This window comes from Balaenoptera borealis, assembly GCF_965194805.1.
Source record: "Balaenoptera borealis genome assembly, chromosome: 1".
In the NCBI taxonomy this organism is placed as follows: domain Eukaryota; kingdom Metazoa; phylum Chordata; class Mammalia; order Artiodactyla; family Balaenopteridae; genus Balaenoptera; species Balaenoptera borealis.
In genome coordinates, this window is record NC_138860.1 from 159,988,373 (window position 1) to 160,009,208 (window position 20,836).

The following is a 20,836-nucleotide window of genomic DNA, read 5'->3' on the forward strand; positions in this document are numbered from 1 at the left end:
GCCTGCACCTGCTTCCTCCCCTGGCTGGCAGGCCGGCACCTACTGAGGCTAAGAGAGGAAGGAAGGAAGGCAGCTGGGAGGTGGGAGAACTTGGGGTGGGGGTCACATCCCTCTCCTGGGGTGGCTATTTCCCTCACTTGGTGGTAGCAGCAGGTGGCAGCTAGAACCAGCTGGAGCCTTTGGATAGCAGAGTTGCAGGACCAGGGAAGGTAATCATTCTCATGCTGTCCCTGCCAGGCCCTGTCCTGAACTCCCTGTCTGATTTTTGGTTTTGCCCTGTCTCTTTCTCTCTCCTTTTCCACTTCAGTCAACTCACCCTAGTTTACATACTCCATCTGCCCAAACTCCCTCTTTCCATTCCTCGGCTCACCTACTTCCTTGCTCCTTGGGTTCTAAACAGGTAGGCTGTGAGGGGTTTTAAAGTTGTAAACTTTGGAGATAAGTTTAGCACTGTGGTCGTATCCGTTTGCAAGGGCTGCTGGAATAAAGTGCCACAAACTGGGTGGCTTAGCTTATTAGAACAAAAATTTATTGTCTCCTAGTTCTGGAGGCTAGAAGTCTGAAATCAAGGTGTTGGCAGGGCCATACTCTTGCTGAGGGTGCTAGGGAAGGATCTGTTCCTGACCTCACTCCTAGCTTCTGGTAATTCCTTGGCTTGTGGCAGTGTAACTCTAGGCGTCACATGATGTTCTCTCTGTGTGCGTGTCTGTTCAAATTTCCCCTTTTTATTTAAAATTAAAAAAAAAATTTTTGTTTTTTAATTGAAGTATAGTTGATATACAATGTTGTGTTAGTTTCAGGTGTACAGCAAGGTGATTCAGTTATATACACACACACACACACACACACACACACACACGTATTTCAGATTCTTTTCCCTTATAAATTATTACAAAATATTGAGTACAGTTTCCTGTGCTATATGGTAGGTCCTTGTTGGTTATCTATTTTATACGTAGTGGTGTGTTTATGTTAATCCCAGACTCCTAATTTATCCCCTCCCCCTTTCCCCTTTGGTAATCATAAATTTGTTTTCTATGTCTGTGAGTCTGTTCCTGTTTTGTAAATAAGTTCATGTGTATCATTTTTCTAGATTCCACATATAAGTGATATCATATGATATTTGACTTTCTCTGTCTGGCTTACTTTACTTAGTATGATAAGTGAACATGGTCCATCCGTGTTGCTGCAAATGGCATTATTTCATTCTTTTTTATGGCTGAGTAATATTCCATTGTGTGTGTATATGTGTATATATATCTATATATCTATATCTCACAGCTTCTTTATCCATTCATCTGTTGATGCACATTTAGATTGCTTCCATGTCTTGGCTACTGTAAATAGTAAATTTCCCCTTTTTTTATAAGAACAGCAGTCATATTGGATTAGAGGCTCACTCTTCTCCAGCATAATCTCATCTTAATTTAACAAGCTACATCGTCAGTGACCCTATATTCATAGCAGTAGTTTTGACTTACTATGAGAAATAACTTTAGATAGAGTCTGAGTCAGGGTTTCTAAGAATATGCTTGTAAATAAATACTGTACCATACATTTTAAAAATATTTATTTATTCTTGGCTGCGTTGGGTCTTTGTTGCTGTGCACAGGCTTTCTCTAGTTGCAGCGAGCAGGGGCTACTCTTCATTGCAGTGTGCGGGCTTCTCACTGCAGTGGCTTCTCTTGTTGCGGAGCATGGGTTCTAGGCACGCGGGCTTCAGTAGTTGTGGCACACGAGCTCTAGAGTGCAGGCTCAGTAGTTGTGGTGCATGGGCTTAGTTGCTCTGCGGCATGTGGGATCTTCCCGGGCCGGGCTTGAACCTGTCTGTGTCCCCTGCATTGTCAGGCGGATTCTTAACCACTGCGCCACCACAGAAGTCCCTGTACCATACATTGTTATATCATGCTTACTTTTAAGATAGCAAGAGATGGAAATTACATCTTATTTACATTAGGAAGAAAAGAAAGGGGCAGTGACATTTGCATGTGTGACTTCTCATAGGCAGAATTAGAACAGACCAGAGGTTGAGTAATCCTTTGGCTGTCTGTTTCCGGGTAGCATTCTGGAACAAGCAAGCCCAGCAAGTCAGGGTAAGAATTGGGAGCTCCAAGTTCGGTTTCTGGCCTTGAATGCCGCTGCCTGAGCCAATTGTTCATTCTCTCCCAGGCTTAGAGTACTCCATCTCTAAGATGGGAGATGGAATAATGCTGCCTTGGAGAGGAGTGTTAGGAATGAATGGATTATGTGTTTAAGAGATCCTCTGATGAAAGGCACTATAAGGATAGCAGTAACTTTCAATTACCACTTGGGATAGACACGAAAAATGATCTTCCCTTTTGCATTCATCTCCATGGGTCATAGCTGCAATCACCCGTGTGGAGGTGAGCATTGTTGATATGGAGGTGACCTCAAAGGCAGATCAAAGAGAAAATCAATCAGGTGGGTGAATTCATGGGTCTTGAAGTAAATTTCTGAGTGTGGTACATGCTGTTCAGATTCTGGCATGAGGACTGTTCACCCTGCTGTGAGAGCTGACCGGGTGTGCTTCCACTCCTGGACTGTTCTGTACACTCTTTGCCCCTTCATAAGTCCTTGATCTCTGAACATGGCCTTGCCAGTTCATCAACTCCCGATGGATCTGTCCTTCGGAAGCATGACTCCCAGTGGACATTTGCCATCACAGAATCTCTGGATGTGCTCCCTAGCAAGGCGGGCAGTACAAGGCTCCTGGTCTGCGTTATCGCTGCTTAGAGGACCTCTGCCTTCAATCTTGACTCACTTGGTCTAAAGAAATGTCCCCTAAGAACAGTATTGGCATCATTCTTTCTCTTCTAGCAATGGCTAGCAGCAGAATCCACCTGTACTGTGCTCAGGTAGAGGCATTGTACCTGAGACCAACTGAAGGAGCTATTTACAAAAAATTTTATAAATTGATTTTTCTTAGTTCCAAAGCAAGAAAGTAATTTGAGTCACTCACCAATTGTGTGATGAGAGTTACCAGAAAATTCAAGAACCAAATGACCAGATTGATTCATTCAATCTCAGCATCTACCAAAGGCCCAATACTTGCTACCATAGGAGCTGACCTAGAAATATTGGAGTGGGCATTGTTGTGTTGGGGAGTGACTTGGACAAAATTCATTTCTGTTTATTCACTTGCCTCAGGTCAGGTTCTCTGGGGAACCAGAGATTCTGGTTTAGAGTAGACTCTGCAATGGAGATTGACAGGCAGGAGGTTTATTTAGGAAAGTTCTCCGGATCAACATCGGTGGGGGGAGTTAGGGAAGCAGGACCGGGTGGAGGGGAAGTTGAGCTGTGATGTGGTCACAATGTAGGTCTCAGCTGATCCCACAGGAGGCTTGGGAGCTGGGATGGCCCCTCAGAATTGTCCCAAATTGATGCAAGGGGACCAGCCTTTATACACCTGTATCCAGCAGTCACCGGACCCATGGACTGCCCTCGGGAAGGGGGTGTGGCCTGGGGGGAGGCAGCTCTTTTCAGTCCAGAGCAGTTCCCAGAAATGGACTCAGCTGAGAGCCCTCGGCAGGGGGAGGAGTGTGGGCCTCCATCCTGAGGGGTGGGCTGTGTGGGGATAATGGCAATGCAGCAGAGCATCCACTACCCCCATCAACCAATTTGTGCCAAGCCAAACATTGTACTAAATACAAAGGCTGTGGTGCATAATATGGGTACAGCCTCTGCTTTCACAGAGCTTTCTGTCCTGTGGAAGGCCAACAAGTAAACAGGCAATTACAATACAGACTTTACCATCCTGTGGGCTTCCATGGTGGGGGAGCCAGGAAGGCTTCCTGGAGGAAGTCACATCTAAGACGAGATCTGAAGACTAAGGAGCTGGTTGTATTGAGAGGGGCATGAAAGGAGTATCCCAAGCAGAGAGCACAGTATGCAGGACATCCCAAGGGCCAGAGAGGGAGAGCATCACATGTCTGAAGAATGAATAAGGTTGAGAATGGCCAAGGATACAGTCTGTGTGGGGTTGGGGAGGGGGTGGTTATGGCTGGAGGGGTGAGCTGGGGCCTGAAACCACTGAGTGGGCAACCTGGCCTAGAGCAAGGGTTTGAATGAGAAGGGAAGGGATTGGGAAGGGACGGAAGGGAGGAGAAACCAGAGCTCATGGGATGGGCACAGAGAGCCAGAGGCAGTAACTGAGTCAGGGAATAGGAGGAAAACCAGGTGACGTCTACTGCCCCTTCCTGTTATAAATCCTGCTATGTTTTTGTTTGCCTGAGCCCTTTGGGAATCTTATACAACCAGTAGATATCAGCCTTTCTTTTTTCTTGGGCCTTTGACTTTTTTCCAATCCCCCCACCCCCCGCTGCTGCCTCATTCTAGGCTAAGGAAGTCCTCTGTTCACTTCTCAAGCTGCTATACCCAGCCACTCTTGTCTTTACCACCCCGTTTCCTTGAAGACCCTCATTTTCGGTCTGCTCCCAGACCTCGCACGCCCTCATGCCTGTTACATAATTTAGTTTCCACCTCCTTATTACCGAATCTCCTTCAAGTGGCATGGGTGACCCTTTTCAATGACCTTCTCTGCAGTTGTCTTCTGGATTTTGCTACAGAATTCCATGCAGGTGACCCCCTTTTCTTGGAGTGTTCTTTTTCAGGGTTTCTGGAACCTGGGGTCTCTTGATTCTCTTCCTGATTTCCCCATTTTCTTCTCTTTGCCGCCCACACTGCCTCCTCCGCTTCCTACTCTTACTTCTCTGGAAGTAGGAGGTCCCTGTGATTTTTGCCTTCTCTTTCTTCTCTCTTTTCTAGCCATTTTATTCACTCCCACGGCTTCAGTTGACCTTTCCACATGGTTGTCCCTTGCCCCCAACACCAGATTGGCATTTCTAAGGGATGCTGATTGGTCTACCTGGTTGTCTCCTCAGCACCCCAAACCCCAAGTTCTATCATCCTTCATCTTTCATCCACGCTGATGCTTCTTCCTGCCTTTTGATTTTTGTGAATCCCATTCTTCCTATGAGTAGGAAGAATAGTTGGAAAATTTGAAGTTTTGACAAATCCTTCTTTTTCTGCTCCCTCTGTGCCCTACACCCCCCCCACCCCCACCCCCCCACCCCTCCCCACTGCCCCATAGCCTGTCAGTTTCCAAGGATTATCAGACTCTTCCTTTGCATTTTGGTCTTTTGGAAATGTCCACATCTTTTCAGTGTTGGATGGCGAGACAAGTCATTTAACTTCTAGTCCTTAATTTCCTTATCTGTGGAACGGGGATAATGGTTGGCTTGTTTATCTCATTGGGGTTCTTTCATTTATAATATGTGATATATGTTAAATGTGGCTGGTGACTTATAAAATACCATACAAGTATTTGTTGTGGTGTTCTTGATGCTAAAGCATCCTACTTTAGACCTTCATTATCTAGACTAGAGAATTGGCCTCCTAACTGATTTCCCCAACTCCAAACACATACTCTGCTTCCAATCCATCCTACACAGTAATGTGTAATCTCTCAAAATAATCTTTCTGTAGAGAAGCTCTGCTCCTGTCACTCCTATGCCCCCAAACCTTCACTGGATCTGTACTGTCCAGTAAAATACAAGTTCCTTTCACTGGCATTCAAGAGTCTACATGGTATAATGCTGTCTTAGACTTATAAGATGGCCCCCAATGACCCCCACCTCCTCTTATCCCTTAGGCTGGCTGGACCTAGAACAGGGCAAAATTGATGGGTTATCACTTCCATTATTAGGTTACAAAAGACTATAGCTTCTGTCTTACCAGAAGCTCTCTTGCTGCCTTTGATAAAGCCAGCTGCCATGTTAGAGAGGCCTGTGTGGCAAGGGACTGAGGGTGACCTCTAGCTCTAGCCCGCGAGGAACTGAGTCCCTTAGTCCAGCAGCCCACGAGGTATTGAGTCCTGCCAAGGCTGTGAGTGCCAACAACCGGTGAGCGAGCTTGGAAGCAGATCCCACCCCAGTTGAGCCTTGAGAAGACCATGGCCCCAGCAGATGCTTTGATGGCGGCCTTGTGAGAGACCCAGGGCCTAGACCTTGACTGCAGCCTGAAGAGCCCTGAAGCTGGTATAGAGACCCAGCTAAGCTGTGCCTGGATTCTTTTTTTTTTTTTTTAATGTTGATCTCTTTTTTTTTTTTTTTCCCCCAATTATTTATTTATTTATTTATTTATGGCTGTGCTGGGTCTTCGTTTCCGTGCGAGGGCTTTCTCTAGTTGTGGCAAGTGGGGGCCACTCTTCATCGCGGTGCGCGGGCCTCTCACTATCGCGGCCTCTCTTATTGCGGAGCACAGGCTCCAGATGCGCAGGCTCAGTAGTGGTGGCTCATGGGCCCAGCCGCTCCGTGGCATGTGGGATCCTCCCAGCCCAGGGCTCGAACCCGTGTCCCCTGCATTGGCAGGCAGACTCTCAACCACCGCGCCACCAGGGAAGCCCCGTGCCTGGATTCTTGACCCACAGAAATGGAAAAAATAAATGTGTGTTGTAAACTTCTCAATTTGGGGGGTAATTTCTTATTACTACTTAGTAAGTAAGTACTACTTACTACTAATGTTTGCTCTAATCTCTTTGTCCCTTACCAAGGCTTCATACTTCTTTGGAACTAAATTCCATGCTCTTTCCAAACCACACTGTGTGCTTTCTTGCCTCCATGATTTTTCTGTGGTCTTTACTTTGCTTAGAAGACTTTCATCTATCCTCTTCACCTGGAAAATTCTTGTTCATCTTTTTGCCTTCAGCCCTTGGACACTTGCATATAATAATGTTTCAGTAAATATTTATACATTTTAATTGTTGAAAGGGATTTCTAAAATAACAATTATTATTTGGAAGAACCCACTTAGAGACAGAGTGCTTAGAGGTACTCAAAATTTTTTAAAAACTTAATTCAATAAATATTTATTTAGAATCTGCCTGGGCCAGGTTCTGTGGATATGAAGATGTCAAGAACCAGAATGCTTGGTTTGGAACATGGAATACTGCTTTCACACACATTCAACCCTTCATTCACCTAATTAATTCCTATTTATCTTTTGGATCTCATCTGCTACATGCCACCCTTTCAAGGCAGCTTTCTCTGACTCTCAAAATAGATCAGGTCTACTTGTTAGATGCATTCATTGATTTGGAAACATGCCCCACTGTTGTAATTATATAATTAATTGTGTGAGCGGAAGTTTAACATCCATCATCCCTACTAGACTGTGGGCTCCTGGAGGCCAGGGACCCTCGCTCTCCTCGTTCATCCTTGAATCTTTATGACTGGTCCAATGCCTTGCCTTTAATAGGAGGCCAATAAATATCTGCTGAATGAGTGTCGACCCAGTTTGCCCCTGGACCCCAGAAGATCACCTCCTGGGTGGAGCAGCTGCAATGGCAGTCCAGCATGACGGCAAGAGCCATGACATAGGTCTTGATACTGGGTGCAATGGGGGGATAGCAGAGCAGAGGTAGGAAAGACATCAGAGATGAAATGGTCATTGAGCTGGATGGACTCAGTGAGAGGTAGGGCTTTCCTGAATGAAAACAAAGGCAAGATGGATCCTGGTGGATTAGAACAGAATTTTCCAGTGCAGTGTGGGCTGTTGTATCCCAGGGTGCCTTGAAGAGGCACAGGTTTCCCAACTTATTGACCTTTGTCTATTTATCCCCATGTACCCTCAAACATTATTATTTTCTGGGTGTGCCTTGACATGAAAAAGTTTGAGAGGCAGTGGATCAGCTTCAGATGAAACAGGGCAGGTAGGATGGGATTTGGCAAAGATGAGTCTGGAAAAAAGGTTGTGAGTGGATTGCAAAGGGCTTCCATGCTCTGCTAAATAAGTTTGGCTTTTGCCCTGTAGGAAGTGGTGAGCCATTAGTAGTTTGACCATCTCTCCTCCAGTCTCCTCCTCAATCCTGTTGAGATTATTCCTAGACTTTATATACATGTTTATAGATTCCAAACTAATGAATAACTGTTATAAGAAGTTCTACCTGCTAATTCTCAGGGGCATAACACCAAACATCCTGTGCTGTGGCAGTTTTCGGTCTTGTGTGGTGACACATTGGTACGTTGGATCAGCTGGGATTGCATTACAAATAATTTACTGCAACTAGTAAAACATTGGTGCTTTCAGAATACTCACTAATTCTTTAGAGACTTTATTTTTTGGAGCAGTTTTAGGTTTGTAACAAAATTGAGAGGAAGGTACAGAGATATATCAATACTACATACTCCCTGCCTCCGTTATAAACTTCCCCCACCAGAGATGTACATTTGTTGCCAAGGATGAACCTGCATTAGCACATCTAATCACCCAAAGTCCACAGTTGATCTTAGGGTTCACTCTTGGTGTTATACATGCTGTGGATTTGGACAAATATCTAATGACATATATCCATCAATATATTATCATCCAAAGTGTTTACAGTGCCCTAAGAATCCTCTGTGCCCTACCTATTCATCTCCCCTCCCCTGACTCCTGGCAACCACTGATCTTTTCACTGTCTCCATAGTTTTGCCTTTTCCAGGAAGAATGTCATATTGTTGGAGTCATACAGTATGTAGCTTTTTCAGATTGGCTTCTCTCACCTACTGATATGCATTTAATGTTCCTCCATGTCTTTTCATGACTTGACAGCTCTTTTTTTTTCTTTTTAGCTCTGAAAAACATTCCATTGTTCGGCTGTACCACAGTTTATCCATTCACCTACCGAAGGACATCTTGTTTACTTCCACGTTTCGGCAATTACAAATAAGGCTACTGTAAACAGCTATGTGCAGGTCTTAGTGTGGAAATCACTAACTTTTAAAAATTAAATCAGGTTTATAATTTTTCCTAGATCAAATCTGTGTTAGTTTCCTAGGGCTGCGGTAATGAAGTATCACAAACTGGGTAGCCTAGAGCAACAGAAATTTATTGTTTCACAGTTCTGGAGGCTAAAAGTCCAAGATCAAGGTGTCAAGAGGGCCATGCTCCCTCTGAAATCTGTAGAGTAGTATTCCATTGTACATAAATGCCACATCTCTTTTTTTTTTTTTTGGCCGCACTGTGCGGCTTGTCGGATCTTAGTTCCCCAACCAGGGATTGAACCTGCACCCTCGGCAGCGGAAGCGCGGAGTCCTAACCACTGGACCACCAGGGAATTCCCTGTACCACATCTTTATCCATTCATATGTCGATGGACATTTAGTTTGTTTCCATGTTTTGGCTATTGTAAATAGTGCTGCTGTGAACACTGAGGTGCATGTATCTTTTCAGATTAGAGTTTCCTCTGGATATACGCCCAGTAGTGGGATTGCTGGATCATATGGCAACTCTATTTTTAGTTTTTTAAGAAATCTCCATACTGTTCTCCATAGTGGCTACACTAATTTACATTCCCACCAACAATGTAGGAGGGTTCCATTTTCTCCACACCCTCTACAGCATTTATTATTTGTAGACTTTTTGATGATGGCCATTCCGACTGGTGTGAGGTGATAACTCATTGTAGTTTTGATTTGCATTTCTCTAATAATTAGTGATGTTGAGCATCTATTCATGTGCCTATTGGCCATCTGTATCAACACAACTTTTTTGGAGGGACACCATTCAATCCATAGAAACAAAATTTTTACCCCCTTGCATTTTAATATTCTTTCTTGAGTCAGAATAAACTGGTAGAGTTTTGCACTTCACCTGTAGTCATAGTATGTCAGAATCTGAATACGTCCATGAGAGTGTTATGCTTGTGAATCTGAATCCATCAGGCAGACAAAAAAGTTTGAGAACTACTGCTGCTATATAACCTCATCTCATTGGTTATCCCCTTAAATCTCAAAGACTTTTTGCTTCTCTTTCATTCTTAGGAAGCTGGCCCTTTAAGACTAGGCCACACTAATGCATTGGTCATCAGCTGGGGTGAATTTTGCCCCACAGGGGACATTTGGCAATGTTTGGAGGCATTTTTGACTGTGATAACCGGTGGGTGGGGTGAGGGTGCTATTGGCATCTAAGTAGTTGGTAGATGCCAGGGATACTAGTAAATAAACATCCTGCAGTGCACAGGAGAGGCCCGCACAATGAAGAGTTGTCTGGTTCAGAGTGTCAATTGTGCTGGTGTTGAGAAATCCTGCAACGGTGGGTTTCGTGTGCCTCCACATCTAGGGTGGTCGTAATAAGATGCTTGATTTGAGTTCGGCCAGACTCTAGTGCATCCTTCTCTTAGAAAATTTTGAAGGTTGTCTTTCTAAGACACTGATACTCTCAATACCTTTGCTACTCTGGTAAGTGTGATGAAGTGAGTTTGAATGTAGACCCAAGCCAGTATCTCCAAAGTCATTCAAAGATGAGTAAGAGTTTCAGTATCCCATCTGGTCCCACTTTATGGACCAAAGAAAGATACATAATAACTTTCACATACTCATGGTCCAGTGAAGCCCCAGGGGTACCCAGTAAGTACAGTTCTGACAAATGACAAGGGTTTCGTGAGGTTAACATTAACCTCAAAACATGAATTGTTGAATAATTTGATATGAAATTTCCTTCCCCCAATCAATTTATGTTCCATTTTCAAAAGGCATTAGGTAGTAATTATTCTTTGTGTACTGTGAATTATCTTCAAGTATTCATTTGGATCACTGGACCCAGGAAAGCTGAGCCCTTTTGGCCAAGACTGACCCTGAATAAGCCCCAGATTTTAGATTTGGTTTCATCTAGACACTTGGTCCCTGGCTCCTTCTCTTGTTTTGCATGGCTCTTCACTTTGGTTCTGACCATCCATGGGTAAATATTTACAGTCCTTTCGCTTTTAGACTTAAGTTTATTTTCTATATTCCTGGCTTAAATAAATCATTGATGCTTTTTGCTTATAACTCTAACATATTTCTAGGATGGATCACTATCTGTCCCTTTTTGATGGGATTTCTGATCTCTTAACTCAAGGGACTTGTAAATTAATTCTTGGCTTCTGGTACCTCTCATTCTGGTTAATGGTTGCTGGGAAGATTTTCTATCTATCCGTTGTCTTCTTTTTTGAGGCACTGAGGGCACCTGACAACATTTCATTCTATGGAGGCCGATTAATGAAAGCCCACGAGGTCATTTGTTATGTGTCTTTAGGGCCTCAGGAAATGGACCTGTGTCACTAACTGAGCTTAACTGAAAAGAAAGGAGAGGAATATTGAAATTTCAGGATAAAGATGTTATTGGAAAATGCTGCTATTTTCACTATTTTTATTGATAATCATCATGAAGCCCCTTTAATTACGAATTATGAAGTATCCTAGCCTTGGAAACAGGGAATGTTTTCCTATTTCCTCTTGGATCAGTTATTGCCATAATGTTATATAACAAAACAAAATCCCATAAAATCTCAGGCTGATCTGGGCAGGGCTGGCCCCAGGTTGCAGGTTTTGTTTATGTCTGCTACACATATCTCTCACTTCTCCTGTGTCTGTGACATGCTTGCATCCAAGACATGCTTTTCTCATGGTGATGGCAGAAGTACAAGATGCAAAATCCCATTGGCCAAAACAAGTGATGTGACTAAGCTAAACATCAGTAGGTGTCCTGGTTACTATTACTATGGGAAAAATTTCCCTGAACCTTAGTGGCTTAAATAATAACAATCATTTTATTGTCTCTCATGGCTCCTCTGGGTCAGGAATTCAGGAAGGGCTCCACTGGGTGGTCCTGGCTCAGGGTCCCTGGTACAGTTGAAGTCAGATAATGCCTGGGGCTGACATAGCAGGGGGCTGACCAATATTCTCAGGCTTCTCCACCTGGTCTCTTTGCGTGGGCTAGATTGGCCTTTCTCAGCTTGGTGGCTGTAGGGTTGTCAGACTGCTTACAAGGTGGTTTAGAACTCTAGCACCTTTGTTCTGGAGAACCAAGTGGAAGCTCCATTGTCCTTTATGACCAGGCTTGGAAGTCACATAGCATCACTTCTGCCACTCTCTTTTGGTTGAAACAGTCACAAAAGCCTGCCCACTTTCAAGGGAAGAGATACAGTTCCCAACTCTTGATGTGAGGGGTGTTAAGGTCACATTGTAAGAAGCACATGAGGGATGGGAGACAGTGTTGCAGCCGTTTAGGGAAAATACAGTCTGCTGCAGTGGGGCAGGGGGCGATTCTCTGCCCACAGTGGAGGGGGGGAGAGTAGATATTTGCTAAACACAAACCCAAACTATCATATGCCTTTAGCTCTTTATGTGGGATGCACAGAAATATATACTGGATAACTGTACTAGGTTAGGTACCCAGAAACATGGCCTAGATGGGAGCATGTGCAAGAGATGTATTGAGGGATTGCTCTTATGAAAACACCTAATGGGATGAGAGAAGCAGTGTAGGACAGGAAGAAACTAGTGGTGGTTTTAGAAGTCTGGCTTCAGCCTATGTTAAGGACTGAATGTTTGTGTCCCCCCCAGATTCATGTGTTGAAATCCTAACCCTTAATGTGGTATAAGGGAGTGGGGCTTTGGGGAGGTAATTAAATCATCATCCTCATGAATGGGAATGCCTTTAAAAGAGAGATTCCAGAGAGCTCTCTAGCCCTTTTTCCACCATGTAAGGATATAGGAAGACAGCAGCCTGTAACTTGTAAGAGAGCTTTCATCAGAACACACCATGTGGGCTCTGATCTTGGATTTTCAGAGATGTGAGAAACCAATTTCTGTAGTTTATAAGTTACCCAGTCTATGGTACCTTGTTATAGCAGCCCAAACTGACTAAGACAGCTTAATCCCGTGAGGCGCTTCTAGAGTGTGAATTGAGGCAAGGGGGTTGAACTTTTGTTTCCCTGCATCATTCAGTCATAGGTGTCCCTTGCAGGAGGAGGGAGAGGCATTTCTAGAAAAGGCAGCTCCCATTAGCTAAGAGGAATCCTCCAGAGAGGAGTGCAGGTGTGAGCCATAAGCAGCCAATACCTGCATCAGCAGGAGGATGGGTACACCTGCCTGGTAAATGGGGATCTGAGTGGGACACCAATAGCGTCTGCTACAGTCCACCCCTTGTATCATTCAGATCCACCTGTTTCTTACTTTAAGTTTATTCTGTCCTCTCACAACTTCTACAGGATTCTTCTTGGTCAGAATTTGGACCAGGATTCTTCTTGGTCAGGATTTGGGGGTTAGTGGGATAAACTACAGCTTCCATTGTTGTAGTGGATCCTGAGGCCATAACTTATACCCATCCTCTCCCTTGTCTGCTGTCCTTTCTCAAATTTCCTCCCTTGGCTAGCACTTCTGCTGATCAAGGTGGCTTGTCTGGTAAAGTGAGCCAGACTCTCATCCCTGAGGAGCCTGAGCCCCTGGTTACCATGCCCTTATCAGGCTGTGGTTGATGTAACTTGCCAATTTACAGTTAAGACTGGGCATTGAAGTACCAAGACACACCCCGTGGATCACCTGTCATGGCTATCACATGTCATCCTTATTCCTTCCTGCCCCAGTATGTAGCAGCATCCCTACTTCCTTATGATGATCCTGGTCAAACCCCCTTGCCAGTAAGGCAACTCCATTTCCTTGCCTGCCATTGGAATGAAGAGCCTAGAGTAACCAGACAGCAGCTATAGCTTTAATTTTAGCAAAAACTGTGTCCCATGATGGAAGCATCTCTAGACCCACAAAGCCTAAAGTGTTGAGTACCAGAAACACAGATTTCACAAGTGACACTGGGAATAATAGTGATTAAGGTTACTCTTACTCCTTCCCTCTGCCCTGCTTGGTTCCCAGACCTGTGTATTCTGTTTATTGGGAACCGGCCCCATATAACGGCTCATTATTTAAAGTGTATGCAGCCTCCCAAAGAATAGTGTCTCACCTGTGCAGGTATTATGTCTAAGCCACCTCAGCTGTGCTTTCAAGGGGTTGTTCCAATGTTCTATCAAGCCATCAGTTTCTGAAGGATTGCTAAGTAGTAGGACCATTGGATCACACGGTCATTTGTCCATGTGCATGTTCTTTGCTGCAAAGTGGATTTCTTTGTCCAAACTGAATTTATGCAAGATCAGACTTTCAACATAGCAGTCAATTGGACACTCTGTAAGTCCTTGGATGGTGGCGGTGGCTGAGGCCTACAGGCAGGAAAGATAAATCTGTACCCAGAATATTTATCAATCTTAATCAAGATGAAATATTACCCTTTTCAGGGTAGAAGGGAGTCAGCTCATTGCCAGCTAGACAGTTGGTCTCCTCTAAGGATGTACTGTGTTGGGGGCTCAGTATTAGCCTTTGTGCCTGGCAGATTGAACATTTAGCAGCAGCAGTAGCTAGAGAAGGCTTGGAGAGTGGGAGCCCATATGTTGGGCTCATGTGTAGCCTATGTCTCTGCCATTATGGCGGCTCCACTCATGACCCTGCCCTAGCACATTCTTGGGCCACACTGAAAACTGGCAGCCTTCCAAGCCACCCATTCTACAGATGAGAAATGTATGTTCAGTGGGGTAAAATAATTTTTCAAGGTCTCAGAGCCAGTTAGTTCAGGAGTTTATAGGTGCTATTTCCACTGCACCATGTTGCCTCTTCTGTGCTTTTGGACCTATTTCCAGGGTATCTATGAATAGAAGAAAAAGTCACCTGTGGTTGATTCCATGTGGGTGAATTGGCTCGCCCTTGAAATGCCAGATGTAGATCGGTTTTAGTTTTTCAAAATAGGCTCTGACTCAGGTAACGGTACTGTTCAAGGACAGGGGCGGGTGCTGTGTCCTGCCCTGACTCAGGGAGTGATTCAGACCGCGAGCTGGCTAAATCTGGGAGGATTGTTGCATTGTATCATAATCTTTTAGGTATTCATCTTACCCTTTAGCTAAGAATAGATCTGGACCATGAACAAACCCTTCTGAAACCTCCTCCTCCACTAGAGTTCTGAGTTTTCTTTCTATGTCCAATCTAGACAATAGGGATCACTGCATTTTGAACTTTTGCTTTCCCTTGCACGGTTTGTCCTTGGTTGATGAGTTCTCCCAGGTGCTTCTGGATTGACTGGAACATTAAGGACGCAGTTGGCTCAGAGTTCATTCACTTGTCTGAGCTATTTATTTATGTGGGCGGCAGGACTTGTATCAGACTAGGGCTGTGCTAAATATGTTTTGTATTTATTGAGAGCTATTGATGAGAAACTACTACCTACTTATTTAGCAGTGTCTTAGGGAATTAATGACTTTGGGGATTGGATCATGGTTAGTATAGTACAATTTTGGATTGTATTCCACTTTATTTGATAAAATGAACTTTTAGTTACTTGCATAAAGATTTTTTTTTTCTGGCAAAACTAAGTTTTCTTGGGACACAGAACTGTTCTTTTAACTTCTGTTTATAGTGGCTTACAGATTAGTGGGAGGTAGATTTTTAGAAACAATTGTAAAAACCTAAATAACTTCCCTTACTTTATTGAGTAAAGAAAAATAAATCACTGGATCCTTTCATGCTAATATAATTAATTTCATATATAAAGTTACATTCTAAATGTATCTGTATGTATATATATGTATATATATATATATTTCTTTCTTTCTTTTACAAAATAGGCATACAATTTTGACTAAAAGAAAATTTTAGGCCTCATCGCCACTCCTTGTAAGGCTTTTTGACGACCTGAGGGATTCACTTCCTGTCAACCTGAGGACAGAGAAAGGAGTTTGGAGAATGTATGTAAATGAAAAGACACAGAAGCAGGAGGACCTTGTAATTCCCTCTCCTTCATAGTTGATATTGTAGCTTTAGTAATTTGTTTCTAGTACTGCTGAAAAACTGTATTACCCTTCCCCGTCCCCGTGTCCTCAAGTCCATTCTCTACATCTGCGTCTTTATTCCTGTCCTGCCCCTAGCTTCATCAGAACCATTTTTTTAAAAAATTTTTAGAAGGGGAAGGGTAAGCCGGGATGAAGTGAGAGAGTAGCATTGACATATATACACTACCAAATATAAAATAGATAGCTAGTGAGAAGCAGCTGCCTAACACAGGGAGATCAGCTTGGTGCTTTGTGACCACCTAGAGGGATTGGATAGGGAGTGTGGGAGGGAGACGCAAGAGGGAGGGGATATGGGGATATATGTATACGTATAGCTGATTCACTTTGTTATACAACAGAAACTAACACAACATTGTAAAGCAATTATGCTCCAATAAAGATGTCAAAAACTGTATCATCGTATATTCAAACAAAAATGAAAAATGGCTTTCAAACTCCATTCATAACTTTTGGGCCCATACCTCTTTTTATTTACAATAGTGGAAATACTTTTGAGTTGTCCGCGCCCCTCCACATTGCCAAAGCAATTGCTTCTGTGTTCTAGAAGGAAAGATAGGGTAGCCTTGGCCCGCTATGAACGCCAAGCACACTTGGATGGGAATAAGACATTAAGACATCATATTTAAATCATTTGATATTTGGCATGGATTTGTACCACTGGTCTATTAGCATAGCTGACCTGGGGTGGCTGTAGTTACAGACATTCCTGGAATGGATTCATAGGCAGAACGTATTTTCCGTTGCTGTCGTTTTACAGAGATCCTGATACAAGGAGTGTTATATTTCTTGTTTTGGATCAGCCTGCATTTCTCCTAAAAACTCATAGCCCCCTGGACTGTTTCTGTCTAATCCTGACCCTACGGGAATGGGTAATCAGCTGCAGGATGGTGTGTGGACTTCTAGGAACTACAACAGCCCAGCCTCCTTCCCCTAAAGGCAGTGTGTGCTCATCTTGCTTGGTCTCTCTCCCCAGCCAGGCCTCCACAAATGCAAAATATTTCTAGGTTTGGGCTCAAGAGAGAAAATCCAGTGTGATGCTGTCTTAGCTTTGCACCTTCTCCTAACTTATAATTTCCCACAGGATATTTATACCAGGGAAGTAATTGACACTAGAGCCTTGTGCTGTCAGCACCAAAGGGGTAATGACTCCCTTGGCGAATTCAGCCTTTGCTATTATTCAGCTTCTGCTGGGAGTAACTCCTGGCTACCAGTCTAGATCATTTGAGGAGGGAAGGGAGGGGTCCTGGGTGGCTCCTCTGTCTCTTTTGACTATGGAAGGGTTCCAGAATTTTCCTTCAATATCCAGATCATCACCAGAAATAATTTAAGTCCCAAAGGCCCTTTTCTAACCAGTCTAACCCCTGAGTCATTCCTGTGAGCTCACCATCTCCCACAATGATTATATTCCTTTGTCCATTCGTAATTTTAATTATGCATTTACTCAATGGGCTTCCCTTCTGGTTAACTTCTCCTGGTAACTCATTAAACCTCTGAGTCACACATTCATTATTAAAGAGAGGGGGAAAGAATGAAAGAACAAAAAGGAGCTGTGCCCTGGGAGAAACTTGGGGAGGATCACCGCGGTTGAGTGCAGCTGAGTCTCTGGAGACCTCAGTTAGCTCTTTTCCGACTAGGGTGCGCCCTGCATCGCAGGTTGCTGTACTGACTTCAGGGAGTTCATTGGTCAGGTTGCCTTTAAGATGAGTTTTTGCCTTGGTAGGAGACCCCCTTATGATTTTGGTGAAAATGCTTCCCTCCTACTTAACTATGCCCTCTGAACCTAGGTGGTCTCAAAACAACGATGGAGCCACTAATTAAAAAGGAATTCCAACCTTAACTTGTGTCTCTGAAAGAACATTAAAGGGAACTAATTTGTAACCCACAAAGATACTCCTTAATATTCCCTTTCCTTTCCTCCACAATTTTAAAAAAAACATTCCAACCTCCCTGCCCATTACCACTCAGCCCACCAAACAATTTCCTTCCTCACCCTCTCCCCAAGGTGAATAATTTTACTCCCCTGGTAGTACTTGGGTGATAAATCGTTGTGAGGATTAACTGAGAGAAAATATGTAAATACTGCCTATACGGTGCCTGGAACATTGTAAATGCTCCTAAAGGTTTGCTATTTATTATCATTTCCAATTCTGCATCCTCAGCCTCAAATTTGATTTTCTCTCTCAGTGGAAACATTAGGGGAAAAAATCCGGAGGCTGAGAAAATGATTCCTAAATAATCGTAACAATAGCTCTCATTCACCGAGTATACCTTGTGTGTACCAAGTGCTATCCTGAATCCTTTCTGTGCATTATCTGTTTAATCCTCACCACAGCCCTCAGGAGTGGATGCTATTATTATCCCCATTTTACAAATGAGGAAACTCAGAGAGGTGAGGCAACTTGCCTCGGGCCACATAGCTAGTAAGTGGTAGAGTTGGAATTCAAACTCAGACCTGACTGCTTTCCAAGTCCATGGTTTATTGGTTTTGCAAAAATCTGCAAGGCTGTGGTGCTGCCAGCCACCAGGAAGGCCTGCGTTCTCTTTGTGGGTTTTGACCCCTGAGGACTGTGACCCCGGCTCAGAGACTCCGGGTCTCTGGTGATGAGTGAACTGCCCTTGAGAACAGCTGTCCGGGTGGAGCGGGCCCCCATGCCTGGCCTCAGCCGGGGTGAAGGCCCCGAAGGCCTCCTTGGTATTCAGTCAGAGGCAGAGAGAAATGTGTTTTTTCTGCAAAGGTTGGCGTTTATTTCTTAATAATCAGTTAAAAATTTATGTAGGCTCCCTAATCAAAAACAAAGGCTTTCTGTACTTTTACGTGTGCTAGAAACCACTAATGAGTTCTTGGGGATTTATCACCGACTCTAGAATAGAAGTAGAAGCCAGTATATCTGGAGTCAGTGAAAGCAGGTTTTGCCAAGGTACTTCTGCTGCAAGGGAAACGTTAAATATTCCACACATCCAGCACTGCATCTGTCCTGGGTAATCTGAGGATGAGATTATGCCCTGCATAAGATGCCTGGTACACCTTCTTCTTGCCCAGGTGACCTGGAGCTTCCTGGGTAGGCCCTGTGCAGTCCTAGTAGACTCGAATCCTGGGGTGGTCCTCCATCTGATGGTCCTCTCTCTGGGAAGAGATCCAGTTATGCAATTCAGTTGTCCAGGGGCCAGAAGGTAATGCTGAGCTTTGTACCAAGATTATGGACCAACGTATTCCTGAGTTCCAAAGAGTTAGCAGCAAGAAGAGCTGTGGCAGGCTGGAGTACTGTGATGGATGCCTGTTTTCTGTGCACACAAAACTCAAATACCATCGTTAGTGGCAACTCCTTGCTTTCCTTCATTTCTTCCTCCTCCTCCTTTTCCTCTTTATTTCTTTTTCTCCTCCCCATCCTCCTCCCCCCTCCCCACCCCTTCTCCTTCTCCCTTCTTCCTCTTCTTCGTCTTCTTTTTCTTTTTCTTCTTCTCTTCTTTCATCTCTTTTCTACTTCCTTTTTTCTCCCCATCTTCCTCCTCCTCTTTTTTTTCCCTATGAAAGTATGTATAGCAAGAGGATATGTCAAGAAGATTTGGCAGATCATTCACTTATTTCTCACACATTTATAAATCACTTTAAACTGAGCATGGAGTAGGAGGTAAAAAGATGAAAAAGAAATCCTTCCTGTGGGATGTGCATGGTCTAGGGGGAAGAGATAGACATCTGACAATTATAATGAGTAACATGTTCTGAGAACTTATTATGTGCCTGGCATTGTGCTAAGTGACCCTTTAACCAGATCACCTCATTTAGTCTTCATAGAATTACTCTGAGTGGAATTCTAGTATTTTATCCTTTTATCCATGAGGCTGAGGCAAAGACAGATTAAATAATTGGTGCAGTCACACAGGCGGCAAGTCACAGATCTGACTCGAACCCAGGCAGTTTGACTCCAGAGTCAGCATTAACAGCTCTGTTGCTTCCCATGTAATTACAGCACGTTGTAATGGGTGTCACCTAAGTAGGGTCTAGCAGAAGTGAAACTTGAACCTGGCCTTGAAGGGTGAGTGGGAGTTTTTGAGGCTGGAGAGGGAAGGGAAGAGCACTGTGGGCATTGGGAATGGTGTGAGCAGAGACAGGGTGTCACAGAACACCTGGCATCCACAGACCATGACCACTGTCCCTTAGGCAGTGGAATAACTTGACACCTTCTAAGAAGAGAGGAAAATGATCAGACTTGTATACTAAAAAGGCAGCCATCGTTTCAAAAATGATAAATAAAATGGTCACATTATTAAAAATCTTTGAGTGTTAGGAATATGAATGATAGGGTCTTTCCCCTTTGTATTCTTTTATATATTTTCCAAATTTTCTTTAATGAGCTTGTCTTTCTTACTTAATGTGTATGTACTTTACCCATGTGTGCATATGTACATGTATGTTGGAGAAGGGAGTCGTGAATTGGTGGCAGTGCAGAGAGAGGAGTGAAGTGGGGAGAGAAATGTTGGTGAGACTGTGTAGGAATCTCACCTACCTAGGAAGCAACTAGAGAGTCCAGGTGAAAGTCAAGGGCTTTGGTTGGTGGAGACCATGTCTGACTTGCCTCCACACTCCTCAGCCCCTCTCATAGGGGCCAGCATGCCCTCCACATTTCACAAATACACAGTAGGTCAATGAATGAATGAATGAACAAAAGAGGAAAAATGAAAGCAATGTGGCTGGAGAAGAGACCACGGACTTGAGGAAAGTTTCTGAGGGAGAACCTGCAGGAACCACGTAATGCCACCCTGGGGATGAGGTTTCTACCTTCAGCAGCAGGAAGTTGACGGTCCTCATGTCTGTGATAGAAACTTTGGGGAGAAATGCACAAAGGGAGAAATGAGAGATGGCGAATTTTGGTCTTGAATATGGTAACTTTGGGGTTAAATTGATCAAAACAGATTTAACCACTTGCTGCAAATCCACATGGGATGTGGAAGACAGACCAGAGAGAGAGCGGTAAGACAGCCCCGAAGGCAGCTGCCGGGAGTGAATCCCAGTTGAAAGTTGTCTTCAGAACTTTCTAGTCCAGGTGCCCTCTGCCCTCGTTGTTATGGAATGTTTAGCTGTCCAGATCATTTATTCCTAACTACTGTGCATGTTTTGGTTACTTTTTAGTT

At 43.9% G+C, this 20,836-nt stretch overlaps 1 protein-coding gene across 6 annotated transcripts in view; it reads left to right on the forward strand.

Annotated features, from left to right (window-relative positions):
* Nucleotides 1–20,836, forward strand: part of HIVEP3 (HIVEP zinc finger 3) — a 515,337-nt gene that overhangs the window by 64,711 nt on the left and 429,790 nt on the right. The window lies entirely within an intron of this gene.